The 25560-nt window shown below is 39.9% G+C and overlaps 1 protein-coding gene across 3 annotated transcripts in view; it reads left to right on the plus strand.

Moving 5' to 3' along the window:
• Positions 1-496: 496 nt before the first annotated feature.
• Positions 497-25560, plus strand: part of NRIP1 (nuclear receptor interacting protein 1) — an 83505-nt gene continuing 58441 nt past the window's right edge. Inside the window, exon 1 of one of the 3 annotated variants that reach the window (XM_063305483.1) lies at positions 497-559. The gene's annotated coding sequence lies outside the window, so the exon portion shown is untranslated. Of the gene's footprint in view, positions 560-584; positions 923-25560 lie in introns of those variants that run through there. The other 2 variants (XM_063305484.1, XM_063305482.1) reach the window with 2 other exon arrangements.

Consider the following 25560-nt stretch of genomic DNA (forward strand, 5'->3'; position numbering starts at 1 on the left):
AATCTGAATCTTCTAAAATTACCTGAACATCCCTAATTACCACCACCTGAAAAGTCCAAACCAATTCACGATATTAAATTGCACTTTTGTTAAAGCACACACAAACACACATATGCCAGCCTTGGTCTGTTACGGATATTTGTTGACCATACATTCAAATCAACTTTATTTGACATCAACTTTATTTGAAAGCTTTGTGGCCTTTCTTTATATGATTCCAAACAGTCAGCTGCGATCTGTGTCAAAGATACAACCCCTCCCTCCTCCACCAGCTTTTCCAAGCTGGTGGTGGGAAAGAAAGAGGTTAAACCAGCGAAACTTGGCTAAACCGATGAATGGCAAGGAGAGACGAACGAAACGAAGGGAGGGACTGACAGGCTGGAAAGAAGTGGGGGAGGGACGATCGTAGGCTGCGGGTGAGGCTTTGAAAGTCAGCCTCGCAGGCATTGCAGCAGAGCCCCGAATCAGGGAGAGGGAAGGAGGACATTTATACACAAGAGACGCAGATACCCTGTGGAGAGGGTGAGGATAGCCGCCTGGAAGAGCATTATGTACTTGTGTGAGTGTAGATACGTTTTTGTGCGCATTGTGCGTGTTGGCGTTGGAGGCGGTGGCTTCATGAGTTGCTTCGCAGAGTGGCGGGCGCTTCGTCCGGTTTCTCCTCCCCTTCCCTTCCATTAAGCCGCCACTCGCCGGAGCTCCCCACACTAGAATTAACTGTCTGAGTTCGCGTCCGCTTGTCACGGGTGGCCTTTGGAGCAAGGGGAGGCGCGCGCGCGCGCGCGCTCAGAGCCCTACGACGGGCGGCGGACAGGCGAGCCGGCGCTCGCTCCAGACGGCTGCTTCTGCTGCTTCTCGGGGACGGCAATGGTAGTCGTGGTGGAAGCGACCGGCGAGAATGCTCTGAACCTCATTTTGGGAGGTAAGCGCGAGGGCCCCGGGTGGCTTTTCGCCGGGGAACGGGGTACGGGAGGGCGGGGAGAAGAGGGCGAGGACGACGAGGAAGAAAATGGAAATGGCCGCGGCGGAGGTTGGGGGTTCCGGGGGTAGAGCGAGCTTGAGAGGCGCCGCTTTGGCAGCCTGACAGAACCGGAATCAGGGAGAGACTAAACAGACGGATGGAGTGGTGGGGCAGAGGCACCGGGGGAAGAATGGAAAAGGGGGTACTTCGGATCTCTCTGGATTATTTCCGGTGGAACCGGTCAGTTTTTCTCTTTCTCCTCCCCCCACAGGGTCTATATAAATAAAGTTTGGAGGTGAATTGGGAACGCAGGGCGAGCAAAGTTTGTGCCCCTTGCGCTCCGCCTTTCTAGCTTTGTGTAGGTGGCGGCTTTTTTATCGTTCTTATGATTCCTCCTTTCCCATCCTCCATACTTTCCCTTCAACCTTTCTCTGAATTAGAGAGCCTCAAAGTCTTGTGCGCAGTAGCTGCAGTTCCACCAGCGGCTCCTCTGCGGATTTAGAGCTGAGGCAAACCTTGGCGGGCGCCTGAAGACTCAGCCCTGTTCTCCCCACTCCCCCCCCCCTTTGCTCCAGAGTCTCCTCATATCGCTCCGAAGCTACATCTCGTCTTTAATTGCATGCACAATCGCGCTAGACAAGGCCATGCCTCTTTGCTGTTTGTGCTCACCTCTCGTTATTTATTCACTTCCTTTCCATTGGCAAACATGGACATATGCGTGCACGCACGCTCACGATGTTAAGGTTTTTGTTTCCCATCCAACCTGATCTTCAGTAAGATATTTTCTGATCACTTAGTTCAGTAATGTGTACCCACTTTCTTCTTAATTATTCCAAGCTCTACCATATCTTGTTGCACCATTTATCTCTAGTGGTGATTTTCTTGGCCAAGTTTTCTTCTTCTTCAGAAATAAATTCTCTGTAGGTTTTTGGGTTGCACTTGCCTAACCTTAATGACAAACAGTTGTAATTGGAAAATCCCTGGGAGTAGTATTAAGAAACTTATACACGTACACACACATTGAGAGAGAGAGAGAGACTTAACACATGCTGTATTAGTTATAAAGCGATAACATTTATAAATACGGAAGTATAATATAGGGATACTCTAATGTATATTCTTTTCGACAAGACAAACTTTTTTTCTAGGCATGTACTTGAAATACCAAACCAAGACTTTTCTACAATACTGAGTGGCATATGTTTTGGTACAAAGCAGATACAGTGTCATGCATACAATTTACAGAGTTCATTGGGAACACAGGAGCAATTCCAGTTTAACATTCAGTTTGATTTTAGAGGTAAATATCTACTCTCTGGAATAAAGTTTCTTATGAAAAAGAAGATGAATGAATCCATATTTAACTTTTAATGGATTATGGTTCAGTGTGACATATGTCACAGTCTCAGTAGACTAGTTAAGCGCTGTGATCTGAATAGCTTAATATCACATAAGTGTTTATATCTTCCCAAGTGTTTATATTTTTTCTGATTTTGCTTTCAGTTTCTCCCTGGATTTTTTTAGCTCTCTTTTTAAAAAGTTTTTGTCTTAATTTATTTAACTGAAAAGGGGGGATTCTCTTTTGATATAAGAAGAATTAAAGCATCGCTTTAGGAGAGTTGATGAGAAAATATTGATAATGGCTATTTTTAAAACAAGCACATGAGATGTCACATGATAGAAGTCACTAAATTCAAAAGTAAGGTATAGACATTTATTTACAAGTGAGAAAATATGATTTTATGTTTAAGTAAACTTCTGGTCACAAACTGATCATATAAATATATAGAAATACATTAACAATAAAGGTGTGGTTCTGAGAGAGTGACTTACTAATGGAATGTGTTCAAAGAGCTGTGCTTATTCAGTGAATTCCAGATTCTCTCAGCTGCCTGTATTTGCTCATCACTTTCTAATGACTTAACAGGTATAGGATTTAGCATGATTGATTTGGATAGAAGTCTTGTGCTACTTTTGGCCCTTATTGTATATTTGGCCTTGTTCTTAATTTTTCTTCATAATTGGAATAGGTTTTAAAATACATATACCATCACCTTTACTACATACATTCACTAAAACAGGATTGTTAATTTCTGCCTTCCCCCCTTTGATTTTTTTTAGTAAGGGATAGATCTGGTCACAAGGCTGTCTTTTCCATTTCTTTACCAGACTTGCATAGCATTATTTGTGTTTGCATGGATGCTTTTTTACAAATTGCTAGTATTTATAAAGTTTCTTAAACTTTTTCTTTATTAAATAACAATCCTGGGCTATAATTTTCAGAAAGAAGTACCATGTGTTTTCAAAGTACAAAGTTTAATTAATTATTTAGTGTAAGATGATGATGTAATCAACAGGAGATGGTGTATCTTGAATTTACCTGTTGCAATATCAGTTTTTTATTCATAATTTTTTTCCTGTGCTTGGACTGCTACAAATTCCTGTAAGGCCTATGAATTCTAAAAAAACATGTCAAGTCAAGCTTGACTCCTGTGACTAAACTAACTCATCCATGTTGTCTTGACAACAATACATAAATCTATAAAAGAAGGCTTATTGCTTTCTTCCAAGAGTTTTTTTCCACTTTCCCAGTCTTGTCTACAGCCATCAGATTACTTGGTGGTCTCCTATCCAAGTATTAATTTGTTCTTATGCTCCTTATTTATTTATTTTTAAAATCAGCCAAGAGGTGCTACATTCTGCCACCTGCTGTGACATCAATTCTAAAGCTGAATAGAGAAATACCATGCACAAGTTGCTTTTTTACAAGGGTATGATACCTTTGACAAAGAAATACAATCTTTTAAAAGTGTGGCATGTTTAAAACTTGATTTAGAAATGTAAATTCTGAATAAGAGTTCTTAATCTTTTCAGTGTTTCTAGTGAAAAGCTTAATTTCAATTAACGGTGAGATGCATACAACAAGTTCTTTCAATTTTCTGTTTAAACTTTCCATTAAATATGTATATTGCTCTGCAGATTTTTAAAAACATACATAAGATGTGTATGTAGGGAAAACTGTCAATAGGGATCACTTACAGTAAGCACAGGGAGGAACATAAAAGTTCTTTCCCTGATTATATCCTTAGGAAAATTCCTTATTTAAAGTTAATAATTGCATTGTTATGAAATTTGCTATTGGTGCCAGTATGGGAATTCCAGCTTCAGCAGATTTTTTTCAGAAGTGTAGTTGGGGAGAAAAAGGTTAAATTGTCCCTATATGCATGCTCTGAACTTGTAAATTATTGCCTTTTATCAGATGGCATAGTTTGCTGTTTAAAAATCTACGAGTTAAATGCAAAAAACATTTCATACCAGATCTAGTTGGTTTTCAGGTTAGTAATATCTTTTATCTCTTCTGTGCTTCCAAAAGTGACATCCAAAACATTGATCAACAAGATGATTGATGTATTTTGCAACAGATGTGGAAAATAGAAATACTACTTGATTTTATATACATTTCCTTGTATCTTGCTTGTTGAATATGACAGTACTGTTAATATTATGTCTCATAAAACAGGGCTTTAAATTATCTGAGGATTCTTCCAAGATACAAAAGGCTAGCTGCCATAGAAGTTACTTAAAAATACGAAGGCCTGAGATGCTGCGTAATCTTGGGGTGGAGACACTGCTTCCAGTGAATCAAAGTTGATGCAAATAATTTATGAACAGTGCTATTGTTTCTTTGCTATTTGCCACCAAAACAGACTTTGGGCATTCTAGAATGTGTTTCCAGTTTACACAGATCAGTACTTTACTAAGACCTAAGAGAGAAGTCAGTGGCTTGGAGTATTTTTAGAATGTCAGTAAAAGTGTATAACAATACATAACGAAAATAGCTCAATTATTAGACACAACATTAAAAATCTACCACATAGAATAGTATTGATCAGTCTTCCTATTACATTGATAAAGAGCCAGTTCATAAACAGAGAACAAATGCATATCTATGCACAAGTGTGCATTCAGACTGAAATGTCTTTCTATTGTAACAAAACATTATCTATCGCAATACTGTATGTTTTTGTTGCTTTACTTTTTCTTTTTTTCCCATTTGTTATTTTTCTTTTTTTATATCTGTTTTTTAGTTTTGTATAGCAAAGCATAGAAAATTACATACAAAAATCTTCAGCATGTAATTGCTGATAGATGTCCATGATTCTGTCAGCAGTAAATGTGACCAGTAATGCTTCCTTGAAGCAAGAAAATTTAAAAATTATTGCTTATAAACTGTTGGGTATTGTCATGTGGAAGGCAAAAAAGGCAACACTATGCAGTGTTATAAAAGAAATACTCAGTTTTTTGCTCAGATTACCTTAAACATATTATCTGACATATTTTATATTGAAGCCTGTACAGTACCCAGTTTTCTAGCTCCACTGAATTCAATAGGACTTAGCTTTTGGGTAGAACTGGTATGATTGCTTCAGGAAATTGCCAGTTCATGGGGTCAAGTGATTTAAGGAAGACATTGCCTCCAAGTCTCAGACCATACAGAATTCTTGTATAAGTTAGGAGGACAATGCATGCAAAACTTTCTGAAAAAAAGAGCTCCTCCTCCTCCTGCTCGTCTTTCATAAATAGAATGGAATCAGAGAGTTAAGCTGATTTTTAAAATATATTAGCTAATATTTAAAAATTATCCCAATTAATATATAATTAGCTAATATAAAAATGGAAAATAACATAACTAGGCTTTGACATATATCATTTAAAGGACTACAGTTTATGGCATAGACAAGGAATACATAACAATTTCTAAGCTTGTCTAAAATGGGCAGATGAAAAAAAATGTATTGGAATATTAATGTTTTAAAAAGTTAGCGGAACTGTTTTTACTATAGCAAAGATGTCTTATTTATAGTATAAATAAGTAAAAAGTATATTATTACTACCAAATTTATACACCGCCTATCTCACTATAAATGACTCGGGCTATGTTTTAGCACTCTTGACTTTTTTTCTTATGCTTGTGGCTTTGTTGTAAAGATTCCTGTTCTATATATTGAACTTACAGCTTTATTTTTTCATAGGGGACTTTAAAAAGGATGTAACGAATGAATGCATTAATAGCTGATTCAAATGGAAGGATTATATTCAAAGAAATACACTTCAGAATTTTGGATGGATAAATGTAGCCTAGTGCCCACTTTGTTCACTTGCCATAAACAGCAATTTTTATTAGTCTGAATGGGGTTATTCTTTGTTCTCTAAGATTACATTTCTTTTCCTAGTGATTATAAAGATCATACCTTCACATATCCTAGGTGACTGTTGCTGTGTTCAGTACAGGTGTCCTATGGAATAAGGAGGGCAGAAATGGATTTCAGAACTTCTTTTTCTTTTCACCAACCTCCAAGAATGATTCTTAGCCATTATACCAATAGAGTAGATTATCCAATGAAGAAGGAGCTTTCAGAAAAATGTTACAGACACATCTTTGGGTAGCACCTTTCTTACATATTTATGTATTCTATTTTTATACTGTTAAATCAATACACGCTCACAATATGTCAATTAAAAAAAAACCAAATAGTTAAAATATCCATGGTAAGGATAAATAAATTAAAAACTCAATTACTATTCAAATTTACAAAAATACAAAATTAATTTTAATAGTAATAATGGAAACAAAATAAATTGTAACAAACCAGTTCGGAATAGTGGTTAAGATGCTGGCCTAGAAACAGGACACTGTGAGTTCTAGGATTCCCTGAGGCATGAAAGCTGGCTGGATCACTTTGGGCCAGTCACACTCTCTCAGCCCAACCCTCCTCACAGGGTTGTTGGGAAAAAAGACACGTATGTTTGCCGTGTTGAGTTAACTTCTGTATATAGATAGATACAGATACAAATATATATCAGGATAAAAAAATATAATAAAAATCAAACACCAAAATAACAAATAAATTTTAGTAATAGAAGATACATTAAATTTTGGTCATAACACACTATTCTTCTAATTCTCTTTGGAAGAATTCCATCTTCAGTAGTTTTTGGAACAAAAGGGATGGAGCAAGCCTTAAATCTAAGGGGAAACTATTCCAGAATGATGGAGTAGCAACAGAGAAACAGTGTGTCCTGGCTTACATTCAGCAGGAATTCTTAAGTTCACCTATAATAGATCCAAACATATTGTTTGCTCACTGAATGGGATTGATAAAACTCTCAAGTTAAATATATTATGACTATACTACAATTTCTTGTTAGGCTAGTAGGAATGAGATTTGCATTTGTCTGGGAACAGTTTGATCCTGTTGGACCTAAGGAAGTGGACAGGATCCTTCAGACAGTAAATGCCAAAACATGTCATACAGACCCATGCCCTTCCTGGCTGGTGAAGGCAGCCCGGGAGGTGACATATGGTTGGGTCCAGGCAATGGTTAATACATCCTTGAAAGGGGGGGGGTGTTTCTGGCTGCCTTCATGGAGGCGCTGGTACACCCCTTCCTTAAGAAACCATCACTGGACCCTACTGTGTTGGACAATTTTTGTCCTGTCCCCCATCTCCCCTTTTTGGGGAAGGTTGTTGAGAAAGTGGTGGTGTTACAACTCCAGAGAATTCTGTATGAAATGGATTATCTAGGCCCGTTCCAGTCAGGTTTCAGGCCAGGATATGGGACAGAGACTGCATTGGTCGCACTTATGGATGATCTCTGGCGGGAGCGGAATGGAAGGAGTGCATCCATCCTGGCTCTTCTTGACCTCTCAGTGGTTTTCAATACCATCGACCATGGTGACCTTTTGGGTCGGCTCGGTTCTGTACTAGTTCACCTCCTTCCTCCAGAGCCGGTCCAAATTGGTGTTGATAGGGAGCAAGAGATCCAGCCTGCAGCCCCTTCTTTGTGTGGTGCCACAGGGCTTGGTATTCTCCCCACTCCTCTTTAACATCTACATGAAACTGCTGGGTGAAATTATCCATCACCACGGGATGCGGTATCATCAATATGCTGATGATACGCATTATATATCTCCATCCTGAGTGAGGTAAATGATGCAGTGGCTGCCCTTTCTCTGTACCTGTGGGCTGTGGCAGTCTGGATGGGGAACAACAGGCTTCAGCTGAACCCTGGTAAGACGGAGTGGCTGTGGGTTGACAGCTCTTCTGTATCCGGGAAGTTACATTTTTAGTTCTGGATGGGGTTGCACTGCCCCATTCAGACCTGGTGCGTAATCTGGGGGTCCTTCTGGACTCACAACTCCTGCTCGAAGAGCAGGTGATAGTTTTGTCCACAAGGGCCTTTGCGCAACATTGTGTTGTGCGCCAGTTATGCCCTTTCCTGGATTGAGATGCCCTCCGAACAGTCATTCATGCCCTGGTCATCTCCCATATAGACTATTGCAATGTGCTCTTCATGGGGCTACCCTTGAAGAGTATCTGGAAGTTACAGCTGGTCCAGAAGGCAGCTGCGCAGGCAGTTATTGGTTCCCCAAGATCGGAGCATGTGACACCACTGCTGTGGGAGTTGCACTGGATGCTAGTTTGCTTCTGGGTCCAATTCAAGGTGTTGGTTATGACCTTTAAAGCCCTACATGGCTTGGGGCCAGGTTACCTAAGAGACCCTCTCATCCCCATCACATCGACCCTTCCCACCTGGTCATGCAGAGAGGGCATGTTACAGACCCTGTCAGTAAGGGAATTCCACTTGGGGTCCAGGAGGCGGGTCTTCTCTGCAGTGGCACCCACCCTCTGGAACATTCTGCCCCCGGAGGTGAGGCAGGCCTTCTGGAAGAATTTGAAGACCTGTTTATGCCGCCTCGCCTGGGATGGGAAGGTCAATCGTTCTTTCTGGGGGTGGCTGGTGCCGTAGAGCCCTCCCTAGTGAATGAGATATTCACTACTTGGATATTATATCTATTTTATTCTCTATTTATATTGGTTGTTTTTATTGTAATTTATATCTTTTATGGTTTTAATAGTTGATTTTATTGTAAACCGCCCAGAGTCCCCCTTTTTAGGGGAGATGGGCGATGATAGAAATTTGAAAAAAAAAAAAAAATGTTGATGTGACATAAATTTATCACTAATTCCTTGTTGATTTTCATACAAAGATTAGCTATTTGTAAACAAGGAGAGAAGCCAAATTTTAGCCAAAATTTTGTATCAATCTACAAATTTAGTTATTTATTTATATCCTCATTAACTGAAACCAATAAAATTGGATATTCTATTTGATATATTGACAGTGATAAAATCAAAGTGCATGAAAAATATATATTGGTGCCATTATTGTGTACATTAAAATTGAAAATATTATCAATTTATTTCAAAAGTAAGCCCCAGATAACTGCTATCTCAAGTGTTTATTAAATCTTTCTCACATTCTCAATTATATAGTTCAGAAAAAACTAAAAGTGCTGGTTATTACACACACACACACCACACACACATAGCCACTGCATATTATATTGTGGAAAAGATCTTATACATGTCTCTCTTTTTTTCCAAATATATTTATATTTACAATTATGCAGTTGTTTATATTATTGTTTATATTATTCATAATATAAATGTTTTGATAACATTGTTATTTTGAAAAGTGGAGTATACATAGTTAGAGTAGTAGTAGATAAACACAGTAAGTTGAATTTAGTTCTAGAAGATTGATAACATCAGTTTTTTTAATAGAAGTATTTCTGGAAAACTCAAAATGTAGTGGTGTAAAAGCATTATGTTTGTTTTCTAAATACAGTGAAACTTTGGTGACTGGATTATTTGGAAGAAGAAGGATGTCTGATACTCACAAATGTCTGGTATGTCAGTGACTATTTCATCATACAAGATGACATAAATTGCAGTGGAAACTTGCCCCACTGCATCAATAGTTGGTACATTGAGATTTCACAATACGTATTTATAATTTATGAAGGTGACAACATCAGAACCTAAATTCCTCAGATTGATAAATAGATTGAAAAAAAACCCTTATAAATGTTGAATCAACTTCTACAATCTTAAAATCCCCCTAAATTTGCACATAATTACTGGTTTAAAAAAGGACATATTGTTTAGAAGAATACAGAGTTGACCTTGAAGAAGAGAAGTTAGGTAAATATCAACTTAGCCTAGAAAGGGAGGAGGTGAAAAAGAAACTCAAGATTGCCCTGCCTTGATTCTCTTTGGTATAAGAGGGGGAAAAGAATCTTTGTCAGACATTCAAAATTCTATTATATCCTGTAACAATAAAGCACAGTTCCAGTAGTGCTTTTGGCATCTGTTTGCCTGAATTGGTCTACCTTGAAGGGTTGACACCCAATTATAGAACAATATAATTAGTAATTGGATAATCCTTAAAGTAATTTGAATTATTTTCATTTTAATTCTTAAAATGAATTATTTAAAATAAATTCTTATTTTAAAAGGAGATCTACCTTTTATAACCCTATTTCTTCTCCATTAAACAGAAAGATGCTCATGCCAGCAAGCTTTAATACAATACTGTTGAAGCTTGTGGAAGAGCATTTTAGTAACATTTTCTATTTAGATCACCACTGCGTATGCTTGAAAACAGTCATTGAATCAATGCAGTATTTTGCTGCACTACCCAAATATATCAGGGTTGGAAGTCTATACTGATACAGCCTCTTCTCAACCAAGTGCATGGGTTAGTCTGAGTCCGAGATTACACTTTTGATCAGTAGACACCTCTACTGAAATCTCTGAGAAGGTTGCTAAATATTATTCTACTGCAATTGTCATTGGAAGCCAATAGGTTTAAAACTGTTTATGCTTTGAATGCTTGGTTGTTTTGGAGATTTTAAAGGTAGCTTTAAAAAGAGCCAGTTTGGTGTAGCAGTTAAGTGATCAGGCTAGAAACCGGGAAACCATGAGTTCTAGTCCCATCTTAGGCACACAGCCAGCTGGGTGAACTTGGGTGGGTCACTTTCTCTCGGCCCTAGGAAGGAGGCAATGGCAAACCACTTATGAAAGCCTTGCCAAGAAAACTGAAGGGATTTGTCCAGGCAGTCTCTGAGAATCAGAACGGATTAAAGGAAAAAAACCTACAGTAATATTAGTAATGTTATGTAGTTTTACTTGTGCTGTTTAGAGTGAATACAAAAACCTCTTATTTTTGCTTGATTTTAATATATTTTCCTTGTTACTTTGTTTCATTTGTTCTGTTTTTAATACATTATAACAATCCCATATATGTATTTTTATTTTTTCTTTATTTATTCTATAAAATAAACCCTAATTTTTCAAAGGGGTTTTAACCAGATTGGAATAGAAATCTTGTAATGTTATTTGAAAGTTACAAAGTTTTACCTTTTTGAAATTAAGCCCATTTTTTAAGGTTCTGCATCTCTGTTCCTTCAATAAGAATCTGAAAACTCCCAGGACTATTTGATTTATAAAAACAAAACAAAACACTAGAGACATACATATGTTTCTAGTTTTTGTTTTCATAAATTTATATTTTAGGTTGATTATATAAAAATTACTTCCTTACTTTGGATTTATCCAAATTCTGTATTAGCAGGAATTATTAGAAGGTTGTTTATTGAAATAGCATTGATTGGTTGGTTGATTGATTGATTATGTGCTATTAAGTTGGTGTCGACTCATAGTGATTACATAGATTTTCTGCATGACAATCTGTCCCTAACCTGGTTTTTTAGGTCTTCTAACTGTGCACCCATCACCAATGTACTGAGTTTATCCATGTTACTGCTGGTCATCTTCTACTTCTCTTTCCTTCCACCTTTCCCAGCATTAGAGCCTTCTCCAGAGAGCTAGGTCTTTGTATAATGGGTCTGAACTGAAATAGCAAACTGCAGTATTATTTGCTAAAGTGAGATCTGTGTTTTGTTTGTAGGTGAGTTGAGGTTGTCAAGGCAGGAATCACTAGTATCCAGGCTAGAGAAAACCTTCGTCACCATATAATGTTTCTACCCAAGACCATCACAAGAATGACCAAGTATCCATTAATTCAGAAAAGTGGGAGGAAAAAGCCCAGGGTTTAAACTTGAGAGTATTGACCTATGGAGAAGCATTGACTTTTTTGCACTGCAGAGAGCAAATCATTTGTGTGCCATCATTCTTGTCAGCAAGAAAACATCTAATATAGGCAAGTCATGTTTTAAAATCTTCTACCCAGTTAGCCTATTCCTGAATAAGGAATTAAATGTCTGCGGACCTGAGATTTATTGCTGAGCTCTTGTATGAAGGCTAGCTATAGCCCTTACTTATAACAATGCTTGTTTGCAATTTTCTTGGCAGTATTTCTTTTCTGAGGGTAGGATCAGAATTGTTGGAGACCTTTCATTTTTGGATAGAGAAAAGTAGCACTCCTATTTTCAGCAGCTTAAATGGCATTTACAGAAACTTTTTAGTTTATCATATTTGAACTTGTACTAGATAAGGTTAATAGGTTAGCAACAGAAGGTGAAATTACAAAGCATTAAGCTTAATTAAAGCAGAGCAGGAGTGGCAGGAGTATGTGACAGCTAAATAGGTTCCCTGCAGACTAATGCCAGTTATGGTGGAACTGTGCCTTAATTTAAGTGATTTTGTGCAAAGGGCAGTGATGATTAACAGTTTGACATGCTAGACATTTCTAGCCAATCCCATCTGTTCTAGAGGTTAAGAAAGCACACCTTTGTGAGGTGATGGATTGATTTTGGTGCCTTTCTGGTAAAGATTAGAAGTCCAAGGCCAGTGCAGTAAATGTCAGTTAAAGAAAGTTACACTTGCTTAGTAATCTTTAACTGTTGACTATTTTGCATTGTGGCTAACTGTAATCTATAACATTGCTATAGAATACAAATAACTCATCAACCAGGTTGTAAGAATTAGAGCAGATATGTCACGTGATATTTGCCTGTGTACTCACTTTGAAATAGAATTGGTTTATAACTAATTTTCTGAAGTCATATAGAAATAATTTACATTAACATAGACTTCTCTGATAATCATCACATTTTATGTTTGAAATTGAATACTGGCAAAGAGGTCTATCAGCTGTGACTTTTAAAGCAAATGTGTTGGTGCTACCACTTGTCCTCTCCTTCAGACTGCTAGGACTAGAATGTTCCAGGTTGTGAAGCTAGTTTGCCTCATTCACGGTATCTAAACTGATATGTGAGGGTTAAATGCTTTTCAAACGGCTGATTTGTTCCATGTTGTTACTTTGGACAAATAGTTAATCAGTATTAAAGGAAAGCATAGAGGAAAGTGAGTTTTAGGATACAGCATGTAAGGAGAGATTATAGAATAAGGTGGAGGAATGGAAAGGAGGGATATAATCATGGTAAAATGGGTAGATGAACATGAATACAGAAATGGCTGTAAGATTTTGAAAATAGTGCAAGGTTTAGAGAATTCAGAGGTGGGATGCATAAAAAGGGTCACTGTATATACATGTTAATATATGATTGAATAATTGAATATTAAAGTTCTATTTATGTTACAAACCTGCAAGGAAGTATATGTGTATAGTGAACTTAGGATGTATGAATTCATGTCTAGATAAATAAGCATGTGTGTCAGATTATGCTTATATGAATAAATACCTGTATGTTCAGTGGTTGTACAGTCAGGAACACTGACTGCTCCTCCTAATCCCATTTGTTTGTTGTATTGTATTTTGGTTGTTTATTTGGAATTATATTTTGTTAGACATAAATAGAGTGTGATAAGTGGAGATGATCAATATTTAAAGTTTCTAGCTTGTTTTCCCTACTTCCTACATACACAGTTTCAAATAATTAAGGGGTCACTTTTACCTTATTATTTGTCTAAGGTAGGTAGATTTTATAAAAGGTGATGTGTAGTTTGCACTAAAGTTTAATGTATACTGTGTTTATTTTGTAGCTTCCAGAGATTTCAGTAGGCCAAATGTATAGTCTACTTGCCCTAAGAATTGTAAAGTGACAGAATATGTAGTTATTGTTAGAAGAAAAGGCATAACAAAAAGCTATATTAAAAGGAGGATATTTTTGATACTAGTGCCAGCCATTTAATTATTGTGTCAAAATATTTCACATGAGTTAAAGTAAGATAACAAGTCAAACAATACATTATTACAATTCTGCATTTGTAAGCTGAAGAAAATAACATACCTTCTACTGAAATATTATTAATGTAATATTCTAGTAAAAAGGGTTTTAATAATGTTCAATGTTCCTGCACAATTAAACATAACCAAATTCAGGTGCAAGTGAAATTGTATCACTATATATAGTTTGGCTACAGCTAAGTTTGTATCAAAGCTTTAGAGTCTCCAACATATCCCTGTGTATAAACAAATATACATATCTAAGTCACTTCTGTGAATTTGTAGTGGAGAAAGTATTCCACCTCCAGAAACTCTTAAATAAAATGGATTATACATATCCTTTCCAGTCTGGCATGAAACCCAGATTTATTATCTAAATAAAGCCTCTGGGAAAGACCATATGCTAATGACACTTAGTTATAGTCCTTCCTTCTGCAGGCTTAGGGTTGGACTACTCCAGAGCCTCCATATGTCTTCACACTGTTAAGGGACTGACTGTGGGAGAACAAACTGAAGCTGAATTCAGGCAAGATTAAGTTATTACTGAATACAGGGGCTTGATTTTGGGATTTGAATGATATGCCTGTTTGATGGGATCATATTTCCCTTCAGGAATAGGTTCACAATCTTGAGTTTCAAGAAGTTTACTTTTGTTGATAGAGCAGAGACCTAGTGTTTGTGGTGACATGCACTGTTAGAATATTGCAGTGTACTGTTTGTGCCACAGACCTTTCAAATATTCTGGAAATTTCTCCTGACTTAGAATGTGGAACCACAGGTGACAAATGGCACCTCTCAGAAGTGCTGTAACACCCATAAATTGAAATAGATACATTGTTCGCCAGTTGCATTCTGAATCCAGTTCCAGGTGGGTGTAATATACAAAGGCTGACAGTTTAGCCCGAGTTGCCTGTATTACTGCCTACTTTTGTACTCCCTGCCTTACACGTTAAAGTGTCCAGTGGCGCATCTGTGATCTCACCATGGATGTATTTAACATTGAAAATAAAGGTTTATGTATTTTTTGGTTTTGGTTTTGACTCTGGGAAAAAAATTTTTGAAGAATGAATTACTAGTTTTGGGCAAGTCCCCTACTAAAACAGTGTAGAAGGGGACTTAAACCCTAGAATGTAGGTAGATCTTGCCTGTTTTTAAGGATTTTTGTCAGTGGATTTGCAAAACAAGAGTTATCTGTTCTCAGAGCATTGTGTCCCTGACCCTGGAATGGGACATAATTATATTCTGGATATGGGACCAGACCATCTCTGGAACACCAAACCACTATCTGTTCAGAATGATAGAATTGTGGAAATGATCAAATCATCTCTGAGTTATATTGATTGTCTTACCCCAGGGAAAAATGGAATATACCTGGGAATACCAGAACACTCTGGAAAAGAATCACATGGTATTGTAACTGTGGGACTAGTCTGGAGCTGACTGCTAGGCTATGTGAAGTAAGCCTAGGGATCTGGAAATGTAGAGGAGGAAGAACAGAGTATTTTGGTGGTGATAGGTTGGGAAAGATATGGTGGGAAATACTGGGCAGGGTGTTCCAAGAGAAAGGTGTCAAGCAATTTTGTGTAAATCTTTAGTTCTAGCCCAGGTGCCTCATTCTGTCAGTCATGTAGCTGTATTTATTTGTTTATTTAAATTTAAAGGCTTCCGTGCTCCAGAGGACTCTGGGTAGCTTACACTTTAAAAAAGTAAAGTGCAGTGAGAAAGAAAGAGAAAGATTGTGCGTGTCCAGAAGAAACAAATGCACCAAATAAAAATTGACGGGCTCAGCAACCACCCTACTTCTAGGCCTGGGGAAATAGCCAGGTTTTCAAGGACTTTCAGAACATCATCAAGAGCCAATCTGTGGGAGGGGATAATGTTCCAGAGGATAGGTCCTGTGACAGAAAAGGTGCACTTCCTATGTCCCAATAGATAGTATTGTCCAGTTGAAGGGACTTGGAGCTCACCCATTCTGCCTAGCTTTACTGAATGGATAGAAACTGTTGGAAATAGTCCCTCAAATAGCATTTGTTGTATTGTTGGAGACACTGACCTCAGGTTTTTGTTGGAAAACAGTTCTGTTTGAAAATGTTATTCTGTGTTTATCCACAACCTGGTGGTAGATGAAGAAACAGAAATGTCATATATTACTGAAATCTGGTTGGGTGAGGAAAGGGATGATGGCTTTTCAAATAATTGGCTTCCCAAATTTCATTTCCTTCACCTTCCGTGATCCTAAGGTCAGGAATGGAGAGTGAAGCTGATATTCTGGGAAACCTTAATGGTCTCAGACAGGTGTGTATGGCTGCATTTGTGTCAGGCTGCAGTGCTTGTGTATCATCTACCTTGCTGCACAGCAGGATTTTTTATTGAATTACTAGACATGATTGTGGGATTGGTGTTGGGAATTTGTGTGGCTATTGGTGATGAAGACTTCATGCCCCAAGAGATTAAAACTCAATTCAAGGTCACAATTAGTATCTGGTGCAATCTATATAGGCAGTTACCCATTACATCTGATCTTTACTTTAGAGCAAGTGATATATAATATGAATTTGGAGGACATTAGTTAGTCCATTGTTATGGTCAGATAATTCCCTGATTTGAATGAAATTTACTACTGCCACAGATGGGGGAAATCTATGAGACTATTCTATTTCAGACATCTTATGGATCCTCATGGATTACTGAGGGCACTTGGTGAATTTGGAATATTACTCTAAAACATTTGCTTTTTACCTTCCCAGAGGCAAGATGGTGGAGAGAGCAGCTGCCGTGGTGTGGTCATCCTCTTTTTAGCTGGCTATAGTTGGGGTTTTTTTTAGCTGATGTGTGATTGTTTAAGTGGTGAATGGTTTGTGTATGATTTTTTTGAACTTACTTGTACCCTTTTGTGAACTGTGCTGGGGGACTCAGTGCTGGGCGCTGATCCTGGTGCCGACTTGAGTGCTGATCTGGACACCGGCTTAGACCGTGGGACCACCAGGACTGGGTGTGGGCACTAGTGATGGTGAATTCTTCCCTTAGTGAGGGAGTTTTCCTCTGCCTCTTAAGGCGGCACTGGTCTGTCCCCTTCTCAAGGAACCAGTATCTAACCAGTATCCAGTATCTAACGTCCCATTTTGGGGCAAGGTAATTGAGAAGGTGGTCGTGCAGCAGCTTCAGAGGACTTTGGATGAAGCGGATTATCTGGCCCCTTTCGGTCAGGATTCAGGCCTGGATATGGGACAGAAATGGCATTGGTCACGCTTTTGGTTGATCTCTGGCAGGAGCAGGATGGAGGTTGTGCATCCATCCTTACTCTGCTTGACCTCTCAGTGGCCTTCAATACCATCCACCATGGTATCCTTCTGGGTCAGCTCTGGGGATTGGGGGTGGGCGGCACTGTATTGTGGTTCTCCTCCTTTCTCTGGGGTCATTTCCAATCGGTGGTGATTGGAGAAGAGAGATCCCGCCCTTGGTCCCTATTTTGTGGGGTTCCACAGATTTTGGTGTTTTCCCCTCTTCTATTTAACATCTACATGAAGCTGTTTGGTGAGATCATCCATTGCCATGGGGTAAGGTATCATCAGTATGCTGATGATACCCAACTATACCTTTCTGCCCCTGGCAACTGAAGCAGTGCTGTCGATGTCCTATCCTGGTGCTTGGAGGCTGTGGGGGCCTGGATGAGGAACAAAAGGCTTCAGCTGAACCTTAGTAAGACTGAGTGGCTCTGGGTTTGGGGGCCTTCCGACTCAGGGACTATCTTTGGTACTGGATGGGGTTGCACTGCCCCAAACAGACCTGGTGCATCACTTGTGGGGGGTCCTCCAAGGCTCAAAGAGTAGGTGGCAGTCATGCCTAGGAAGGCTTTTGCACAGCTTTGTGTTGTGTTCCAGTTATGCCCATTCCTGGACCGGGAGGCTCTGCTGATAGCCACTCATGCCCTGGTCAGCTCCCAAATGGACTACTGTAATGCGCTGTACATAGGGCTGCCAGTGTAGAGTATCCAGTAGCTTCAGCTGGTGCAAAATGCAGTGGCACAGGCAGTTATGTGTGTACCTAGAATGGCACATATTATACTTCTGCTCCGTGAGCTACATTGGTTCTCAGTTTGCCTCTGGGTTCAATTCAAGTTCCTGATTTTGACCTTTAAAACCTATCATGGCATGACTTTTAAAGCCCTTCATGGCCATTTGAGGGACTGCCTCCACCAATTACATCAGCCTGTCCTGTCAGGTCTGACAGAAGAAGTATGCTGCAGGTCCTGTCTGTGAAAGAGTTTCACCTGACAGGACCCAGGAGGCAGCCCTTTCTGCCATGGCACTCATCCTGCAAAACATTGTCCCCCTGAGGTGAGATTGGCCCCATCCTGGAGGTCCCCCAAAAAACATGGCTGTGTCAGCAGGCCTGGGGATCTCAAGGCAATGGTGAGTTGATGAGATGGCTGCATTGCTTTTTAAAATCAATTCTCTCCACTATGTTGTTAATAATAATTGGTGATATTTTTTAATTGTAGATTTTTAACATTTGGATTTTATGCTTGTTTTTATTGTAAGCCACCTAGAGACACTTTTTTGTGAGAGGGGAGGTTGTATAAATGTGAGAAATAAAATTCCCAGCAATTTGGCAGTTGGTTTTGTTAAGTATCTGATTGAATTCTGACATGTGTAGTACAGTAGAGTGATTCAGAATATAAAATTGATGGTGAAAAACCAGAAATGAAATTGACTGAATATGGATAAGAGATCATGTTCAAATGAACATGGTAGTAGTAAAGATACTTTGGCCACATAATGAGAAGACAGGACAGCCTGGAGAAGATGCTGATGCTAGGGAAAGTAGAAGGCAAAAGGAAGAGGGGCCGACCAAGGGCAAGATGGATAGATGATATTCTAGAGGTGACAGACTCATCCTTGGGGAACTGGGGGTGGTGACAACCGACAGGAAGCTCTGGCATGGGCTGGTCCATGAAGTCATGAACAGTCAGAAGTGACTGAATGAATAAACAACAACAAAAGTAATAAGGATAGCAAAACATTCTTATTTTTCCACCCTTGTTGTATCAGCAGGGTATGCTGCAGCAGATATATTAAGAGTGATCCACTCCCTTCTGGGTTTGAGGTACAGGAAGGTCTATTTGAAGGCCATTTTGAGATGTCTTTGCAACACTTTATTGATCAAATCATTCAAATTTGCTCAGATCTGGAATTCCCAAGAGAAGGGTCAGAGAAGATGAGTAGGATAACACCTTGGACAGTTTTGGGGAATTATTTTGAGCTTGCCAATTTTGAGGAAGCTGATAGGGTGGTCTAGATTCATGCCCAGCTCAACTTCTGTTTGAGGCCAGGGGTGAGTGAGTACTATATCAGGGATATAATCAGTGGCTCTTTGATGGAGGAGGTAGTGCTGGCTGTTTTGATAGAGATGGTGGTGCACTCTCTTCTGAAGAAACTCTCTAGATCTGCCCAGTTTAGATAGCTATTGCACACTGTCCATCTTTTCTTTTTAGGGGCGGCTGTTGAGAAGATTATGGAATTTTCAACAACTTAGAAAATACAGATTGTCTGGATCCCTTTCACTCAGGATTCAGCCTAGACATGGGATGGAGACTGCACCAGTTGATCTGTATGATTACATTTATTGGTGTAATGATTGCCTACTCTAACAGACTCAGACTCACAAGCAGGAACTTAATGATATCTGATTTATTAAAGAATAGTATGCAAATACAGAGAAAGCTGAGAATGAGCCAAAGCGCGCCAAATACAAACTAAAAACCCTCGGTGCAAATGTAATCCCTCCCCTCACCCAACCGTTTCAAATTCCCCACCGCAGGTGCTGTTAACAATTTCTGCTGATGTCCTGGGAAGAAAACCTTGAACACATGAAATAACCCAAACACATTCCATTCAGCTGAATACAGATAACAAACCCAGGAGAAGAATCGTCGTCCCCTCCCAACCGAAACACGCATCAGCAAGTTGACATGCGAAATGTTACGATGTACCATGCACATTGAAACGGGGAACATGACAATTGGTATCTGAATGATGGAAGTGCATCCTCCTGGTTTTCTTAAATTTCTCAGCAGCTTTCAGTACCGTTGACCATAGTATCTTTCTTGATTACCTGTTGTAAGGATTGTACATCAAGGTCATTATGCTTTGGTGGTTCTACATCAAGCAGGTGTTTCCATTGCAGAAAGGGGTGGTGGAGGTGAGGCCTCGCTCAGGGTTGCTCATGCCCTGGTCACTTCTTGGTTGGATTACTGCAGCATGCTGTACTTGGTACTGCCCTTGAAGACCATCCAGAAATTACAACTGGTCCTGAGTGTAGCAGCACATGCAGTTTTGGGCACCCCATGATTCACCCATGTTACACTGCCGCTGTGTAAGCTCACTGGCTTCCAGTTTATTTCCAGGTACAATTCTATGTGATGGTTATTACCTTTAAAGCCCTGAATGGTAGAGGGGCAAGTTATTTGAGAGACCACTTTTGTCCATTTCAAAAGGTCTATTCCAGGTCCCTTCCCTTGAATGTTGTGATCTGGTAAGTACATCTTCTTAGTAGCAGCCCCTGTCCTTTGGAACCCTCTTCCCCATGAGAATACTGCAAGCCTCTACTCTCCTAGCCTGGAAAAGTTTGAAGACCTGGCCTTTCCCACAAGCGTTGGGGTAGAGGGAAGCTGGAGCCCAGTAAAGTTGTTTGTGGATGTGTGGGGGTGTTCTGCTTTTGGGGGCACCAAAAGTTTTTGTGATGATTTGTTTGCTTTTTGCAGTTTTTATTGTTGTTTGTAAGCTGCTCAGTGTTATGATGCATAAAATGAGCAGCTTTATAAGTCTCTTAAATATATAAATAAATGAATACTCGCCATAGTACAGGATAGAGTTGGTGTGAAGTCTTAACCTAATACTTGGAGTCTGAAATCTTGGTCCATAACTTGGTGAGCCATCCTGCATTCACAACTACTGCTAGTTATGCAAGTGAAGACCATGGATAGGGCAGCCTTTTTCCAGCTTTGGCTGGTGCACCAGTTGTAGCCCTGGCAGTAGTTACTTATGCTCTTACCACTTTTAGGTTGGACCACGATAATACATTTTATCAGGGGCTGCTTTTATTGCAATTGGTACAAAGTGCAGCAGTCCATCTTTTGGCAAGTGCAAGCCAGCAGAATCATGTAATATTTTGGCATTACATGGCATTGCATCGGTTGCCATTAGGCTTCTGAGTGTAATGCTTAGTGCTGGTCATATATGAAGCCCTATGTGGCTTGGCACCGTGGTATCTTCATGGTTGGCTGCTTCATGTAGTGCTGTCTTATTCAATATATGCTTCCTAGATAGGAACATTGAATGTCTTTCCCCCTTCCATGTAAGATTACAAGGTGGAGCTATAGAGCAGTTCTTTTCAGTATGTGTCTGTCCCTTGAACAGGCTATACAGTCAGGACCAGAAATATTGGAACAAGGATAACTGTTTTGGTATTTGGCCTCTGTACACTACCACATTGAAGTTGAAAGGAAACACACCCAGATGGGAGCAAAGTCAGGACTTTCAGCTGTAATTCAAGGGGTTTGACAAAAGCGGGATACTAACCATTCAGGAAGTACAGCCAGTGGCATACACACACCCATCATTGGTGGCTCATAAGTAATGGAACAAACCAACATCATTACAAACATAAGGATCGCCTTTAATACCTGGATGAAAATCATTTGCAGTCAATGATTCCTGAAGTCTGGAACCCATGGACCTGACCAAATGCTGAGTTTCTTCCCTCGAGATGCTTTGCCAGGCCTTTACTGCCGCTGCCTAAAGCTGCTGCTTGTTTGCGGGTCTTTCTGCATTTAGTCTTGTCTTCAGTAAGTGAAAAGCATGCTCTATTGGGTTGAGATCAGCTGACTGACTTGGCCATTGAAGAACATCCCACTTCTTTGCCTTGAGAAACTCTTGGGAGCTTTTGCTGTTTGTTTTGGGTCATTATCCATCTGCAATATGAAGCGGCATCCTATCAGTTTGGCAGCATTTGGCTGAATCTGGGCAGAAAGTATAGCCCTATACACTTCAGAATCCTGCTGGTTTTATCAGTAGTCAGGTCATCAATAAACACCAGTGACCTGGTTCCATTGGCAGCCATACATGCCTATGCCATAACACTACCTCCACCATACTTGACAGATGATGTGGTATGCTATGGATCATGAGCTGTTCCTTTCCTTCTCCGTACTTTTCTCTTCCCATCATTCTGGTACAAGTTAATCTTGGTTTCATCAGTCCAAAGAAACTTATTCCGTAACTGGGCAGGCTCTTTTAGGTGTTTGCTGGCAAAGTCTAATCTGGCCTTTCTGTTCTTGAGCGTTGCCAGTGGTTTGCACCTTTTTGTAAACTCTCTGTATTTACATTCATAAAGCCGTCTCTTGACTGTAGATGTTGACAATGACATGCCTACCTCCTCAAGAGCGTACTTGACCTGGCTAGATGTTGTGAAAGGGTTCCTCTTCACTATGAGGAGAATTCTGCGGTCATCCACTTTAGTTGTCTTCCATGGTCTTCCAGACGTTTTGCTGTTGCTGAGCTTGCCAGCTGATTCTTTCTTTTTCAGGATGTTCTAAATTGTTGTCTTGGCTACTCCCAATGTTTTTGCTATCTCTTTGATGGGTTAATTTTGTTTTCTCAGCCTAATGGTGGCCTCTTTCACTCGCATGGACACCTCTTTGGACCTCATGTTGAGAGTTCCAGTGAACAGCTACCAAATGCAAATATAACACCCAGAACCACCTGCAGGCCTTTTATCTGCTTGATTGGTCATGGGATATCCAGGAAACAGGCCACACTTGGCAATGCAGCTGCTTGTCAACCATTCCATTACTTATGAGCCACTAATGATGGCAGTGTGTGTATGCCACCGGCTGTACTTCCTGAGTGGTGGTGGTTGTTTATTTGTTCAGTTGCTTCCGACTCTTCATGACTTCATGGACCAGCCCACGCCAGAGCTTCCTGTCAGCTGTCAACACCCCCAGCTCCCCCAGGGACAAGTCCGTCACCTCTAGAATATCATCTATCCATCTTGCACTTGGTCGGCCCCTCTTCCTTTTGCCTTCCACTTTCCCTAGCATCATCATTTTCTCCAGGGTGTCCTGTCTTCTCATTATGTGGCCAGAGTATTTCAGTTTTGCCTTTGACATCATTCCCTCAAGTGAGCAGTCTGGCTTTATTTCCTGGAGGATGGACTGGTTTGATCTTCTGGCAGGCCAAGGCACTCTCAGAATTTTCCTCCAACACCACAGTTCAAAAGCATCGATCTGCCTTCTCTCAGCCTTCCTCTTGCAGCCATATGTTACTACTGGGAATACCTTTGCTTTAACTATGCGGACCTTTGTTGTCAGTGTGATGTCTCTGCTCTTAACTATTTTATTGAGATTTGTCATTGCTCTTCTCCCAAGGATTAAACGTCTTCTGATTTCCTGACTGCAGTCAGCATCTGCAGTAATTTTTGCACCTAGAAATACAAAGTCTTTCACTGCCTCTACGTTTTCTGCCTCTATTTGCCAGTTATCAATCAATCTGGTTGCCATAATCTTGGTTTTTTTGAGGTTTAGCTGCAAGCCAGCTTTTGCACTTCTTCTTTCACCTTCTTCATAAGGCTCCTCAGTTCCTCTTCGCTTTCAGCCATCAAAGTGGTATCATCTGCTTATCTGAGTCTGTTAATGTTTCTTCCAGAGATTTTGACCCCAGCCTTGGATTCCTCAAGCGCAGTACGTCGCATGATGTGTTCTGCGTACAAGTTGAATAGGTAGGGTGAGAGTATACAGCCCTGCTGTACTCCTTTCCCAATCTTAAACCAGTCTGTTGTTCCATGGTCTGTTCTTACTGTTGCTACTTGGTCGTTATTGTCCTGACTCCCAGGAAACACTCTGAGACAGGGAACTGTTCTCTAATGTTTTATTGCTAATACATAAAAGTAATCCTAACAAACTGAACAAGCGTGGGAAAAACCCAGCCATATAAACCCCGCAGGTTAAGGCGGTCCCAATCTGTGCCTCTTGGAATGGCTCACCAATTCCTCAGTGCTACGCATGCGCTTAACAGTCTGGAAAGGAGCCCCCTGCTCGCCATCCTTACTCATGACAGTTATACAGATTCCTCAGGAGGCATACAAGATGACTTGGTATCCCCATACCGCTAAGAACTTGCCACAATTTGTTATGGTCCACACAGTCAAAGGCTTTAGGATAGTCAATAAAACAAATAGATGTTTTTCGGAAACTCCCTGGCTTTTTCCATTATCCGGCGGATATTGGCACTTTGGTCCCTAGTTCCTCTGCCTTTTCTAAACCCAGCTTGTACATCTGGCAATTCTCGCTCCATGAATTGCTGAAGTCTACCTTGCAGGATCTTGAGCATTACCTTACTGGCATGTGAAATGAGTGCCACTGTTCGATAGTTTGAACATTCTTTAGTGTTCCCCTTTTTTGGTATGGGGAGATACATTGATTTTTTCCAGTCCGATGGCCATTCTTGTGTTTTCCAAATTTGCTGGCATATAGCATGCATTACCTTGACAGCATCATCTTGCAAGATTTTGAACAGTTCAGCTGGGATGCCGTCATCTCCTGCTGCCTTGTTATTAGCAATGCTTCTTAAGGCCCATTCAACCTCACTCTTCAGGATGTCTGGCTCTAGTTCACTGACCACACCGTCAAAGCTATCCCCGATATTGTTATCCTTCCTATACAGGTCTTCTGTATATTCTTGCCACCTTTTCTTGATCTTTTCTTCTTCTGTTAGGTCCTTGCCATCTTTGTTTTTGATCATACCCATTTTGGCCTGGAATTTACGTCCGATGTTTCTAATTTCCTGGAAGAGGTCTCTTGTCCTTCCTATTCTATTGTCTTCTTTCACTTCCGCACATTGCTGGTTTAAAAATAATTCCTTATCTCTTCTGGCTAGACTCTGGAATTTTGCATTTAATTGGACATATCTCCCCCTATTGCTGTTGCCTTTTGCTTTCCTTCTTTCTTAGGCTACTTCTAGTGTCTCAGCAGACAGCCATTTTGCCTTCTTGGTTTTCTCATATCTAGCTGATCTGTGGGTCTTCTCTAATCTCTTTAGTCTGATCCTAAATTGTGCAATATCCTGAATGGTTAGTGCCCCACTTTTGTCAAACCCCTTGAATTACAGCTGAAAGTCTTGACTTCACTCCCATCTGGGTGTGTTTCCCTTCAACTTCAGTGTGGCGGTGTACAGAGGCCAAATGCGAAAACAGTTATCCTTGTTCCAATATTTCTGGTCTTGGCTGTAGGTGTAAATTCAGGAAGCACCTTCCCTAATGCCTTTTAGAAAGGCAGCCAAAAACCGTTCCAAAGGGAAGTTAAACTCTGATATTGCTGAAGGTAGACTCCTAGACAGTAGTATTTTGTTCCATTTAGAGAAATGTTTTTATTTTGATTTTATAGTTCTAATAAATCTGAATGTATATAAGATGTGGGAGTCAAATTGGAGTCCATATTGTACAAATAGTGTAGTAAATAAAAGCTGGATGGATTCTTCTGGTTGTTAAAAGTGTTTGTGCCCATATTTATCTGATGTATGTGACACACACACAATATTTATATAT

This window comes from Candoia aspera, chromosome 5 (assembly GCF_035149785.1).
Source record: "Candoia aspera isolate rCanAsp1 chromosome 5, rCanAsp1.hap2, whole genome shotgun sequence".
Taxonomy (NCBI): domain Eukaryota; kingdom Metazoa; phylum Chordata; class Lepidosauria; order Squamata; family Boidae; genus Candoia; species Candoia aspera.